This window comes from Cervus elaphus, chromosome 21 (genome assembly GCF_910594005.1).
Source record: "Cervus elaphus chromosome 21, mCerEla1.1, whole genome shotgun sequence".
Lineage (NCBI taxonomy): Eukaryota > Metazoa > Chordata > Mammalia > Artiodactyla > Cervidae > Cervus > Cervus elaphus.
In genome coordinates this window covers 43990709-44001650 of record NC_057835.1, presented here as the reverse complement: position 1 = coordinate 44001650, position 10942 = coordinate 43990709, and the positions used below count along the sequence as shown (strand labels likewise).

Here is a 10942-nt window from a genome sequence, read left to right as displayed (position 1 = left end):
ATCCCACATGAGCCAAGGGCAGGAGTGTGTTAATTGCCATGGGAAAGAATTTAGAAGGATGAATGTAGTAGGTCAAGTGGTCGAAATCAGTAGATGGGGTAGGTTTGTGGGATTCACAATGGAGCCCTGCCACATAATCTACAATAGAGTCTGTAAATGTTTACAGCAGAGTTGGTGGCTTGACCCTGGGGTAACCCAGAGTAAAAAAGAAGTCAGAAAGGTGCAGGAATTGGACTACCAATGCCCAGTCCCTGGAAATTAGCTGACATTTTGCAAGGCCCAATAATGTTTGCATGCTTCCTATGTAAATCTGTAGCACTCACTTGGCTTTCTGGGTTGCACATTTATACAATCTTAATTTTACAAAATAAATGTAAAATTAAAAAAGTTATCTCAGTGCAACAAATTATTTTAGAAAGGCTAATCATGTCAGAGTTGAAAAAGGGGAATGAAATGTAAGGGCTGGCTTTCAGTTGGGTGAAATCCACAGACTCCAAAAGTCTGTTGACTATTTTATTGTGGCTTGTGGGTAAACTCCATAATATCAAATGTGTGTGTCCATACATATTCTGAAGACAAAATCTGTTTGTGTGGGACGTTGTTTTTGAATAATCTATTATGTTACACTGTCACTTGAGGTGGTCAAAAATTTGAGAACAAATTTAAGTAAACATTTCAAGTATAACTGTTAAAAGTTTGTTTTATAAATGTTAGATGCACTATTGTAAAGTTTTAAAACTGATAACTTTTGCTCTTTCACTATAATTCCCTTTAGAACTCTCTACTGCTAAATTCTTAACTACTTCTTTTCTTCATTCTAGAGGATAAATGAGACCAATACAAGGGTCCAGAACAAAGAAAATCAGTTTTCTTGTAAGTAAAGATATTCTTTATATTACTTCATTAAATATAATCATTGCCATCCTAGCAAATGTAAAATTAGAGGCAAAGAAACAGATAATTTTGTTTTTTTCCTCAACTTAGTGTTTGTCCAAATATTGTAGAACTATATTATTTTTTTCCCTGAAAGGGTAAATAAATTTTATTAGCCTATAGTAATTGGCTTACTTGACTGTTTTTGTTTTTAATATATAGATTAGAGTGTGCATATTGCTGAATGGCTTTTGGAGCAGTCTTTCAGTTGAGATCCATTGGTAGGTCAGGAAATCAGTTCAGAAAAGCTGAGATAAGAATTTTTTAAAATGAAGTAGTAAAAATACCTAGAAACCAAAAGCATTAGCCATATGTGCATGTGGGGTGTGTGTGTGTGTGTGTGTGTGTAAGTATTGGGTTGCAAAATAAAGGGTATTTCTTACTGTGGGGTGAAACAGCAAAAAATATTTCTTAAATAATTTGTAAAACTATTTTAGGGAATTACCTAAAATGTGATAGCTGAAATAATTGAGCAACCTTCCTATGATGAAAGAGATAGTAAGTGATAATTGAACTGAGCAGTCAGATTAACAAATTTGGTTACAGTGAGACAAACAGGAAAATTGGATTTAAGATGGCTCTCCTATATTTTTTTCTGGAGTCATTGGAAACCTCTTTTATTCCATAAATAGCTTAACCTAAAACACTACATCATGTATTTTCAGAACATTTCAGAAATATAAATATCATCAAACCTCTGTGGGTTACATTTTGATGAAATATAAATATTCCGATAGGTTGTTTTTCTTAGTGTTCTACTTCATATGGACAGGACTCATCAGAAAACATCTCTAATATCTCTTTTACAGATGGGTTCCTGAACCAACCAAATCTAAAATGTATTCCATAAGTATGTCACAATATTTTCTTCTTTTTATAACCCTTATCATTACCCTGAATTATCTTGCATAATAAAAATATTTGTTTTCTTCCTCATTTTCCTACCTAAAACCCAATCTAATAAAAACTAGTTTCCTAACTAAAACTCAATCTAAAACCCACCCATCCATCTTTCCACAATGTAAACTCCACAAAGGAAAGTCATTGCCTCTCCTGTTCACTGCTTGCCTCAGAAAAGTGTCTGACACAAAGTCATTCTTCAGCGAATACTTATTGACTGTGGGTTAGTTGCTCAGTTGTCTCTGACTCTTGGCGACCCCATAGAGGGTAGCCCACCAGGCTCCTCTGTCCTTGGGATTTTCCAGGCAAGAATACTGGAGTGGGTTTCTACTTCCTTCTCCAGAGGATTGTCCTGACCCAGGGATCAAACCCAGGTCTCCTTCATTGCAGCAAACTCTGTACCATCTGAGCCACGAGGGAAACCTATTGACTGAGTCACCAGGAAAACACTTACTGACTAGATGACTGATTTAAGAAATGATGACAAAAGCCACTTACTGCTTTATAAAAACTTTATAAGAGTGGAAATCAGGACTTCTATATCAATATACCATTCATAATGATTTTGGGGGGCCTGCTTTGTCTTCATTAGGCTTTATATTTTCTTTATAAGTAGGAGTGTTTGGATTCTAAACCTTGACTAACTTAGGGAATCATCAGAAAAAAAAAAAAAAAAGCTTATTACCAACTCCGACCAGCAATTACATTTAAAACCGGAATCAACAATTCTTAAGATGCAATGTAAATACAATTTGTAACTAAGGTGGCTATGTTACTATATCCCTCTGTTCATCTGCTATTTAGGGCTCAATCCAACCAGTCCATCCTAAAGGAGATCAGTTCTGGGTATTCACTGGAAGGACTGATGCTGAAGCTGAAACTCAAATACTTTGGCCACCTTATGCGAAGAGTTGACTCATTGGAAAAGACCCTGATGCTGGGAGGGATTGGGGGCAGGAGGAGAAGGGGATGACAGAGGATGAGATGGCTGGATGGCATCACCGACTCAATGGACATGAGTTTGAGGAAACTACAGGAGTTGGTGATGGACAGGGAGGCCTGGTGTGCTGCGATTCATGGGGTCGCAAAGAGTCGGACATGACTGAGTGACTGAACTGAAGTGAACTGAACTGAATGAGCCCTTTGTGCATTAAAATCTGTCAAATATACTCCCAAGAATTCTTTTTTTTAGGCAGCAAATTAAGAGGAGTGGATGATAACTATCTCTATTATAGGCTGGGAAACTCATATATCTGCCTGAGTGCACTTATTTGAATGGAAAATAGGTGAATATAATGTATACTGAAAAGAAATATGATAAAGCCTTAAAGTTAACAGGCAGCTGACCTTATGTTGAAGGCTAAGTATTTAATACTTCAAAACTAATATTATCGGGGAGAAATTTTGCCTCTAAGTGGTAATTAAATTTAGTCCTCAAAAATTTGGAGAGGTAAGACATTTAAATTAATAGATTTTTAGCAAAACTGTGACATTGAGACCACATTCATTTTGTACCTACCCTATTTAAGATATTACTGCCATGAGAAAACCATTATTTGAAATATAGTATTTGGCAGATAGATACTGCAATAAATATGTTACATCTCTCTAACACACCATTCAATCCTAGAGGAAATCACTTCTGAATAATCATTAGAAGGACTGATGCTAAAGCTGAAGCTCCAATACTTTGGCCACCTGATGGGAAGAGCTGACTCATTGAAAAAGATCCTGATGCTGGGAATGACTGAGGGCATGAGGAGAAGTGGATGACAGAGGATGAGATGGTTGGATGGCATAACTGATTCAATGGACTTGAGTTGGAGAAGGCTCCGGGAGTTAGTGATGGACAGGAAGTCCTGAAGTGCCGCGGTCCAGGGCTTTACAAAGAGTTGGACATAACTGAGTGACTGAACTGAACTGAACAAATGCTAGCAAAGTAATGCCCAAAATTCTTGCCCATAGTAGTAGATATAATGGTCATCTGAACTAAATTTGCCCATTCCAGTCCATTTTAGTTCACTGATTCCTAAAACATCAATGTTCACTCTTGCTATCTTGTTTGACCACTTCCAATTTGCCTTGATTCATGGACCTAAAATTCCAGGTTCCTATGCAATCTTGTTCTTTACATCACTAGACTTCTAATACTAGGTACAATTAATAACTTTCAAGTTGAAATTCAGTTTATTTATATACATCCTCCTCCAAGGTCTCATCAAGTACTTTGTTTGTTATGTTAGAGCAGATGTAGCAAACAGCAAAGAGGAAGTATGTCAAATCAAACAGTTTATTATTTGACCTTGTGAATAATCCAGAGAAGCATGTACAGTGTTTAAATTCTGAGGCTTAAGATAAATATTTCAGAAAGACTCCCTACTTTGTTGATTGGTAATATGCACCACAGAATATCATTTCCTCATTGTTCGGTGTAAAGAAATATGGAACTTTTTGAAAAGAATTGCTTGTCTGGTAAAGATGGAAGGTCTACTGAAATAGGCCTTAAAAAATAGATTGTGCTAGCTTTGGCAGCACATATACTAAAATTGGAATGATGCAGAGAAGATTAACATGGCCCTGTACAGGATGACATGTGCATTTGTGAAGGATTCCATATTTTTGGTATATTTGTAGGTTGTTAAGAGAATTATCTTTCTCATCACAATAAAAATATTTTTTTCTTTTTTTGTAATGATGAGATTATGGATCTATATAAGATGATGTTAAACTTGTAGTAATCATATCATGATATATGTAAGTCAAATCATTATGCTATACAACTTAAATTTATACAGTGCTGTATGTCCACTGCATCTCAACGAAACTGGAAAAAAAATAGATTATGCCATTAAAACATAAAATTGAAAGATAATAAGAATAGCAACAAAATAGGGTTAGTTTATTTTGTTGTATCCTGAGGTAGTGTCAGTTTCTGAATCAGGTTCTTTCTCACAAAAACCTTAGGAAGCATTGGGTTGGCCAAAAATTTTGTTCAGATTTGGTCCACTGGCTAAGTTTGTAAGTGTTGGTAGGTAAGAAAGAATACGTCTGATAAATGCAGTGTCTTACTTTGTGAAAACATGAAAAAATTTAAACAATGACTTTTATTAAAACATAATTAAAAAAAATTAAGAGCACGGCTTTGGTGTTTTAATTCCATTGTGTCAATTTTGATTTCCTTCAAACAGCAGAGATTGAAGTCTTCAAAGGGATCCCACAAGAGTGTATGTGCTAAAATGCCATTTCCAAAAGATCACAACTGATGCTCACAAGTCATTCTCACAAGGATCATATACAACAGATATAAGCTTGGTAATATACAATCTGAGGAAGATTGGTGAAGCCAAGGAGCCACAACTGTCACACTCATAGGATGATAGTGTTAGTTGCTCAGTCGTGTCCAACTCTTTGCGACCCCACGGACTGGACTGTAACCCACGGGGGTCCTCTGTCCATGGAATTCTCTGAACAAGAATACTGGAGTGGATTGCCATTCCCTTCTCCAGGGCATCTTCCTGACCCAGGGATCAAACCCAGGTCTTCTGCACTGCAGGCAGATTCTTTTACCATGTAAGCCACCAGGGAAGCCCATATACTCAGAGGAATACCACTCAAATATCCATGCCTTTCAATGGAAGCACAGCAAATATGCATATACAATTAAATTGTTTGACATTCGAAATGTGTGACATTGCCCTATGTAACTCTAACACATTAACCAGTATACGGCAATCCCTTGGTGGCAGTGATTGACTCAGGATGGTACAATCAAAGTGAAGCAATTTATTCACTGGTTGTGGGAAGCAGCCTCTTCCTGCACTGAGAAACGAAGCTATGTAAGTCAGGCTGCTGCAACTATTTATGCCCACTATGAGGACAACTAGTTTGTAGGTGAAGTTGCAACACAGAAGAGGGTAGAAAAAAATGATTAATTGTAAATCATTTAGTTTAAATAAGTCTTTACCTTCAGATATTTGACTGGTTACAAGGACTGCTTCTCTGGCTGAGTTTTAGTTATAGTTAGTTATGTAAACGATATAGGGACATACACGTTTATATACAATACAGACACCTAGTGCTCTCAAGTGATTCCTATGATGGGTAAGATATTTAGAAAATCATTGAATACATACTAAGTGCAAAGAGCTAGTATAGACTTTGAGAAGAAGAAATCATTATAAATTAATTGCTTTGAGAATGATTCTGAATCAAATAACTCCAACACTGTGAATTACAAATTATGTGCTAATATATCTATATATAAAGTGTTATCAATGGTGAGAAAACTGTGAAAACTCATAGACTGTGATTCATATGAAATACTTTTTCAAAGCAAGGCTTCTGCAATCCATTTTGGATCTCATTTATACTATTATCTATGCAGAATGGGCTAGGGAAGAGTGGAATTGCTGCAGTCTATACAAAACAAGTGAACAGGATTGGCTTGGAGTTGTGCCATCTTTGCACAGGTAGTAATTTGTCTCAATGAAGATTGTTGCCTTAATTAATGATATAAAAATATAGAAGTTTGTAAGATCAGGTTCTCTCTAAGAAGAGAAAAATTTGATAGTATAAGCATACTTTTGAAATAACATTTTATTTTCAAGCTGACACTTTAGACTTTTATTTGTTGTCAGTAAAATAGAACAAAATTGGTTATACATATATCATTTCTTTTCCCCCCTACTTCTCAAGCCACATTCTCCACAGCATACAGAAATATTCATGCACAAGAAGATATATGACTAAAAATGAAGGAACTTCACACACATTGCAAAGGGGATGCTGTGGTAGTTAGTATGAAATATTAAGTAAAAGCTAAACGAGTGACTGGGGAAAAAGGTCTTCATTAAATAACTAGTTTTTTTGTGAGATTCAGACTATGTAATCTAGCATGTAACAATTTAGTACAGATATAAGCCATGTATAAGGAGAAGTTGGTAATAAAAGTAAGTGATTGATTCAAAATAAATGAGCTAAGAACAGTATTTTTACTGAGTATTAATATGTTTTTCTTGCTGTTATAGGATAAAGTGTTTTGATTCAATCAGTTAATTTGGGATTGGAGTGTAAAGAAGATACTCAAAACAGGATTTTGAAGATTGTTACAATTTTGTTAAGTAAAGGACACATGGGGGCCATTTTATTCATGCAGTTATTCATGCAGTCTATAATTTATTTACTTAGTAAATTAGGATGTAAGGAAAAATGTTGAGTATCTAAGATGAACATATTTTAATTTTTTTTAATTTTTATTTTTTTACAGTAGCTCCCTGTTGGTTATCTGTTTTAAATATAGCAGTGTGTACATGTCAGTCCCAAACTTCCAATCTATCCCTCCCCAGTAATCATAAATTCATTCTCTAAGTCTGTGAGTCTGTTTCTGTTTTGTAAATAAGTTCATTTGTGTAAGATGAACATCTACTTAGCAAGATGGGCTTGTCATTACATAGACAAGTGAAAACCAATTAGATATGATCCCTGACCACTTGGAATTGCAAATTTCACGATAAATGCGATGAAATAAATGTGCTCTAATATTAAATCTGATGACTTTAGATTTAGAATTCATATAGGTCACAGACACAGTCCATTTTTGGAATAAATACTTAAGATGAGAAGAATGAATGGAGCAGAGAGATCAGAGCTTCCACAGTGGCTCAGAGGTAAAGAATCTGCCTGCACAGGAGATACTAGAGACATGGGCTTGATCCCTGAGTCAGGAAGACTCCCTGAAGGAGGGCCTGCAACCCACTCCAGTATCCTTGCCTGGAGAATTCCATGGACAGAGGAGCCTGGCAGGCTACAGTCCATAGGGTTACATAGAGTCCAACAAGACTGAAGCGACTTAGCACGCACAGAAAGATCAACATACTCTCTGAAAATCAACCTTAGGAGCTCTTTCTGGTTGCCTGGCAACTGCTTCCCTTCCAATGGCCAAACTACACATCTGTCGAAAAGGTCCTATTTGTGGTCCTAGAAGAAATTTCTCATTCATAGAATATTATACAGCTTGATAATCCTCCAAGCACAGGATCAGAAGCAAGGGGACTTGTCTGTCCAGTGATTCCTTCAGTCTTTTGGGCCCTAGAATTATCTTTTAAATGGACAGGGGCTTCCCCAGTGGCTCAGTGGTAAATAAATTGCCTGTGGTGCAGGAGCTACAGGAGACGCAGTTCGATCTCTGAGTTAGAAGGATCTCCTGGAAAAGGGCATAGCAATCCACTCCAGTATTCTTACCTGGAGAATTCCATGGACAGAGGAGCCTGGTGGGCTACATAGTCCATGGGGTTGCAAACAGTCAGATGCAACTGAAGTGATTTAACAGCAACAGCACTAACCAAAGGTCTATAGTATTTGCTTCCCTGATAGCTCAGTTGGTGAAGAATCTGCCTGCAATTCAGGAGAACCTGGTTCAATTCCTGGGCCAGGAAGATCCACAGAAGAAACGATTCGCTACCCATTCCAGTATTCTCGGGCTTCCCTTGTGGCTCAGCTGGTAAAGAATCTGCCTGCCCGTGCAGGAGACACAGGTTCAATGCCTGGGTCAGAAAGATTCCCTGGAGAAGGAAATGGCAACCCACTCCAGTATTCTCGCCTGGGAAATCCCATGGACAGAGGAGCCTGGTGAGCTGCAGTCCATGGGGTTACAAAAGAGTTAGAAATGACCTAGTGACTATACAATAACACAACAACAACAAAAGTGTTGCTACAAGATAAATTCAGACTGAAATTGAAGAAAGTGGGAAAACCACTAAACCATTCAGGTATGTCCTAAATCAAATCCTTTATGATTATATAGTGGAAGTGAGAAATAGATTTAAGGTCCTAGATCTGATAGACAGAGTGCCTGATGAACTATGGACAGAGGTTCGTGACATTGTACAGGAGACAGGAATCAAGACCATTCCCAAGAAAAAGAAATGGAAAAAAGCAGAATGGCTGTCTGAGAAGGCCTTACAAATAGCTGTGAAAAGATGAGAAGTGAAAAGCAAAGGAGAAAAGGAAAGATATACCCATTTGAATGCAGAGTTCCAAAGAATAGCAAAGAGAAATAAGAAAGCCTTCCTCAGCAATCAATGAAAAGAAGTAGAGGAAAACAGCAGAATGGGAAAGACTAGAGATCTCTTCAAGAAAATCAGAGATACCAAGGGAACATTTCATGCAAAAATGGGCTCAATAAAGGACAGAAATGGTATGGACCTAACAGAAGGAGAAGATATTAAGAAGAGGTGGCAAGAATATACAGAAGAACTACACAAAAAAGATCCTCCTGACCCAGATAATCACAATGGTGTGATCATTCACCTACAGCCAGACATCCTGGAATGTGAAGTCCAGTGGCCCTTAGAAAGCATCACTATGAACAAAGCTAGTGGAGGTGATGGAATTCCAGTTGAGCTATTTCAAATCCTAAAAGATGATGCTGTGAAAGTGCTGCACTCAATATGCCAGCAAATATGGAAAACTCAGCAGTGGCCACAGGACAGGAAAAGGTCGGTTTTCATTCCAATCCCAAAGAAAGGCAATGCCAAAGAATGCTCAAACTACTGCACAATTGCAATCATCTCACACGCTAGTAAAGTAATGCTCAAAATTCTCCAAGCCAGGCTTCAGCAATACGTGAACCGTGAAATTCCAGATGTTCAAGCTGGATTTAGAAAAGGCAGGGGAACCAGAGATCAAATTGCCAACACCTGTTGGATTATTGAAAAGCAAGAGAATTCCAGAAAAACATTTACTTCTGCTTTATTGCCCATGTCAAAGCCCTTGACTGTGTGGATCACAACAAACTGTGGAAAATTCTGAAAGAGATGGGAATACCAGACCACCTGACCTGCCTCTTGAGAAATCTGTATTCAGGTCAGGAAGCAACAGTTAGAACTGGACGTGGAACAACAGACTGGTTCCAAATAGGAAAAGGAGTACGTCAAGGCTGTATATTGTCACCCTGCTTATTTAACTTATATGCAGAGTACATCATGAGAAATGCTGGGCTGATTGAAGCACAAGCTGGAATCAAGATTTCCAGGATAAATATCAATAACCTCAGATATGCAGATGACACCACCATTATGGCAGAAAGTAAAGAAGAACTAAAGAGCCTCTTGATGAAAGCGAAAGAGGAGAGTGAAAAAGTAGGCTTAAAACTCAACATTCAGAAAACTAAGATCATGGCATCCGGGCCCATCACTTCATGGCAAATAGATGGGGAAACAGTGGCTGATTTTGTTTTTTTGGGCTCCAAAATCACTGCAGATTGTGATTGCAGCCATGAAATTAAAAGACGCTTACTCTTTGGAAGAAAAGTTATGACCAACCTAGCCAGCATATTAAAAAGCAGAGACATTACATTGCCAACAATGGTCTATCTAGTCAAGGCTACAGTTTTTCCAGTAGTCATGTATGGATGTGAGAGTTGGACTATAAAGTAAGCTTAGTGCCAAAGAATTGATGCTTTTGAACTGTGCTGTTGGAGTAGCCTCTTGAGAGTCCTTTGGAATGCAAGGAGATCCAACCAGTCCATCTTAAAGGAGATCAGTCCTGGGTGTTCATTACAAGAACTGATGTTGAAACTGAAACTCCAATACTTTGGCCATCTGATGTGAACAACTGACTCATTTGAAAAGACCCTGATGCTGGGAAAAATTGAAGGCAGGAGGAGAAGGGGACAATAGAGGATGAGATGATTGGATGGTATCACCGACTCAGTGGATATGAGTTTGGGTAGGCTCCAGGAGTTGGTGATGGACAGGGAAGCCTGGCGTGCTGCAGTTCATGGGGTTGCAAAGAGTCAGACATGACCGAGCTACTGAACTGAATTGAAATGTGTTATACAATATATCCTTATTATAATATTTATCTATTTACACTTAATAGTTTTCATCTCTTACTCTTACACCTCTATCTTACCTCTGCCCCTTTCTCCCAATTGGCAACTACTAGTTTGTTTTCTCTATCTGTTTCTGGTTTACTCATATTCTTCTGGGGTTTCCCTCATGGCTCAGATGGTAAAGACTCTGCATGCAATGCCGGAGACATGAGTTTGTATCCCTGGATTGGGAAGATCCCCTGCAGGAGGGCATGGCAACCCACTCCAGTATACTTG

The 10942-nt window shown here is 37.8% G+C and overlaps 1 non-coding gene across 1 annotated transcript; it reads left to right on the top strand.

Moving 5' to 3' along the window:
* Window positions 1–4349: 4349 nt before the first annotated feature.
* Window positions 4350–4454, top strand: LOC122679687. The gene has a single exon (XR_006336484.1). It is a non-coding gene; the product is annotated as a U6 spliceosomal RNA (small nuclear RNA).
* The last annotated feature ends 6488 nt before the right edge of the window (window positions 4455–10942 follow it).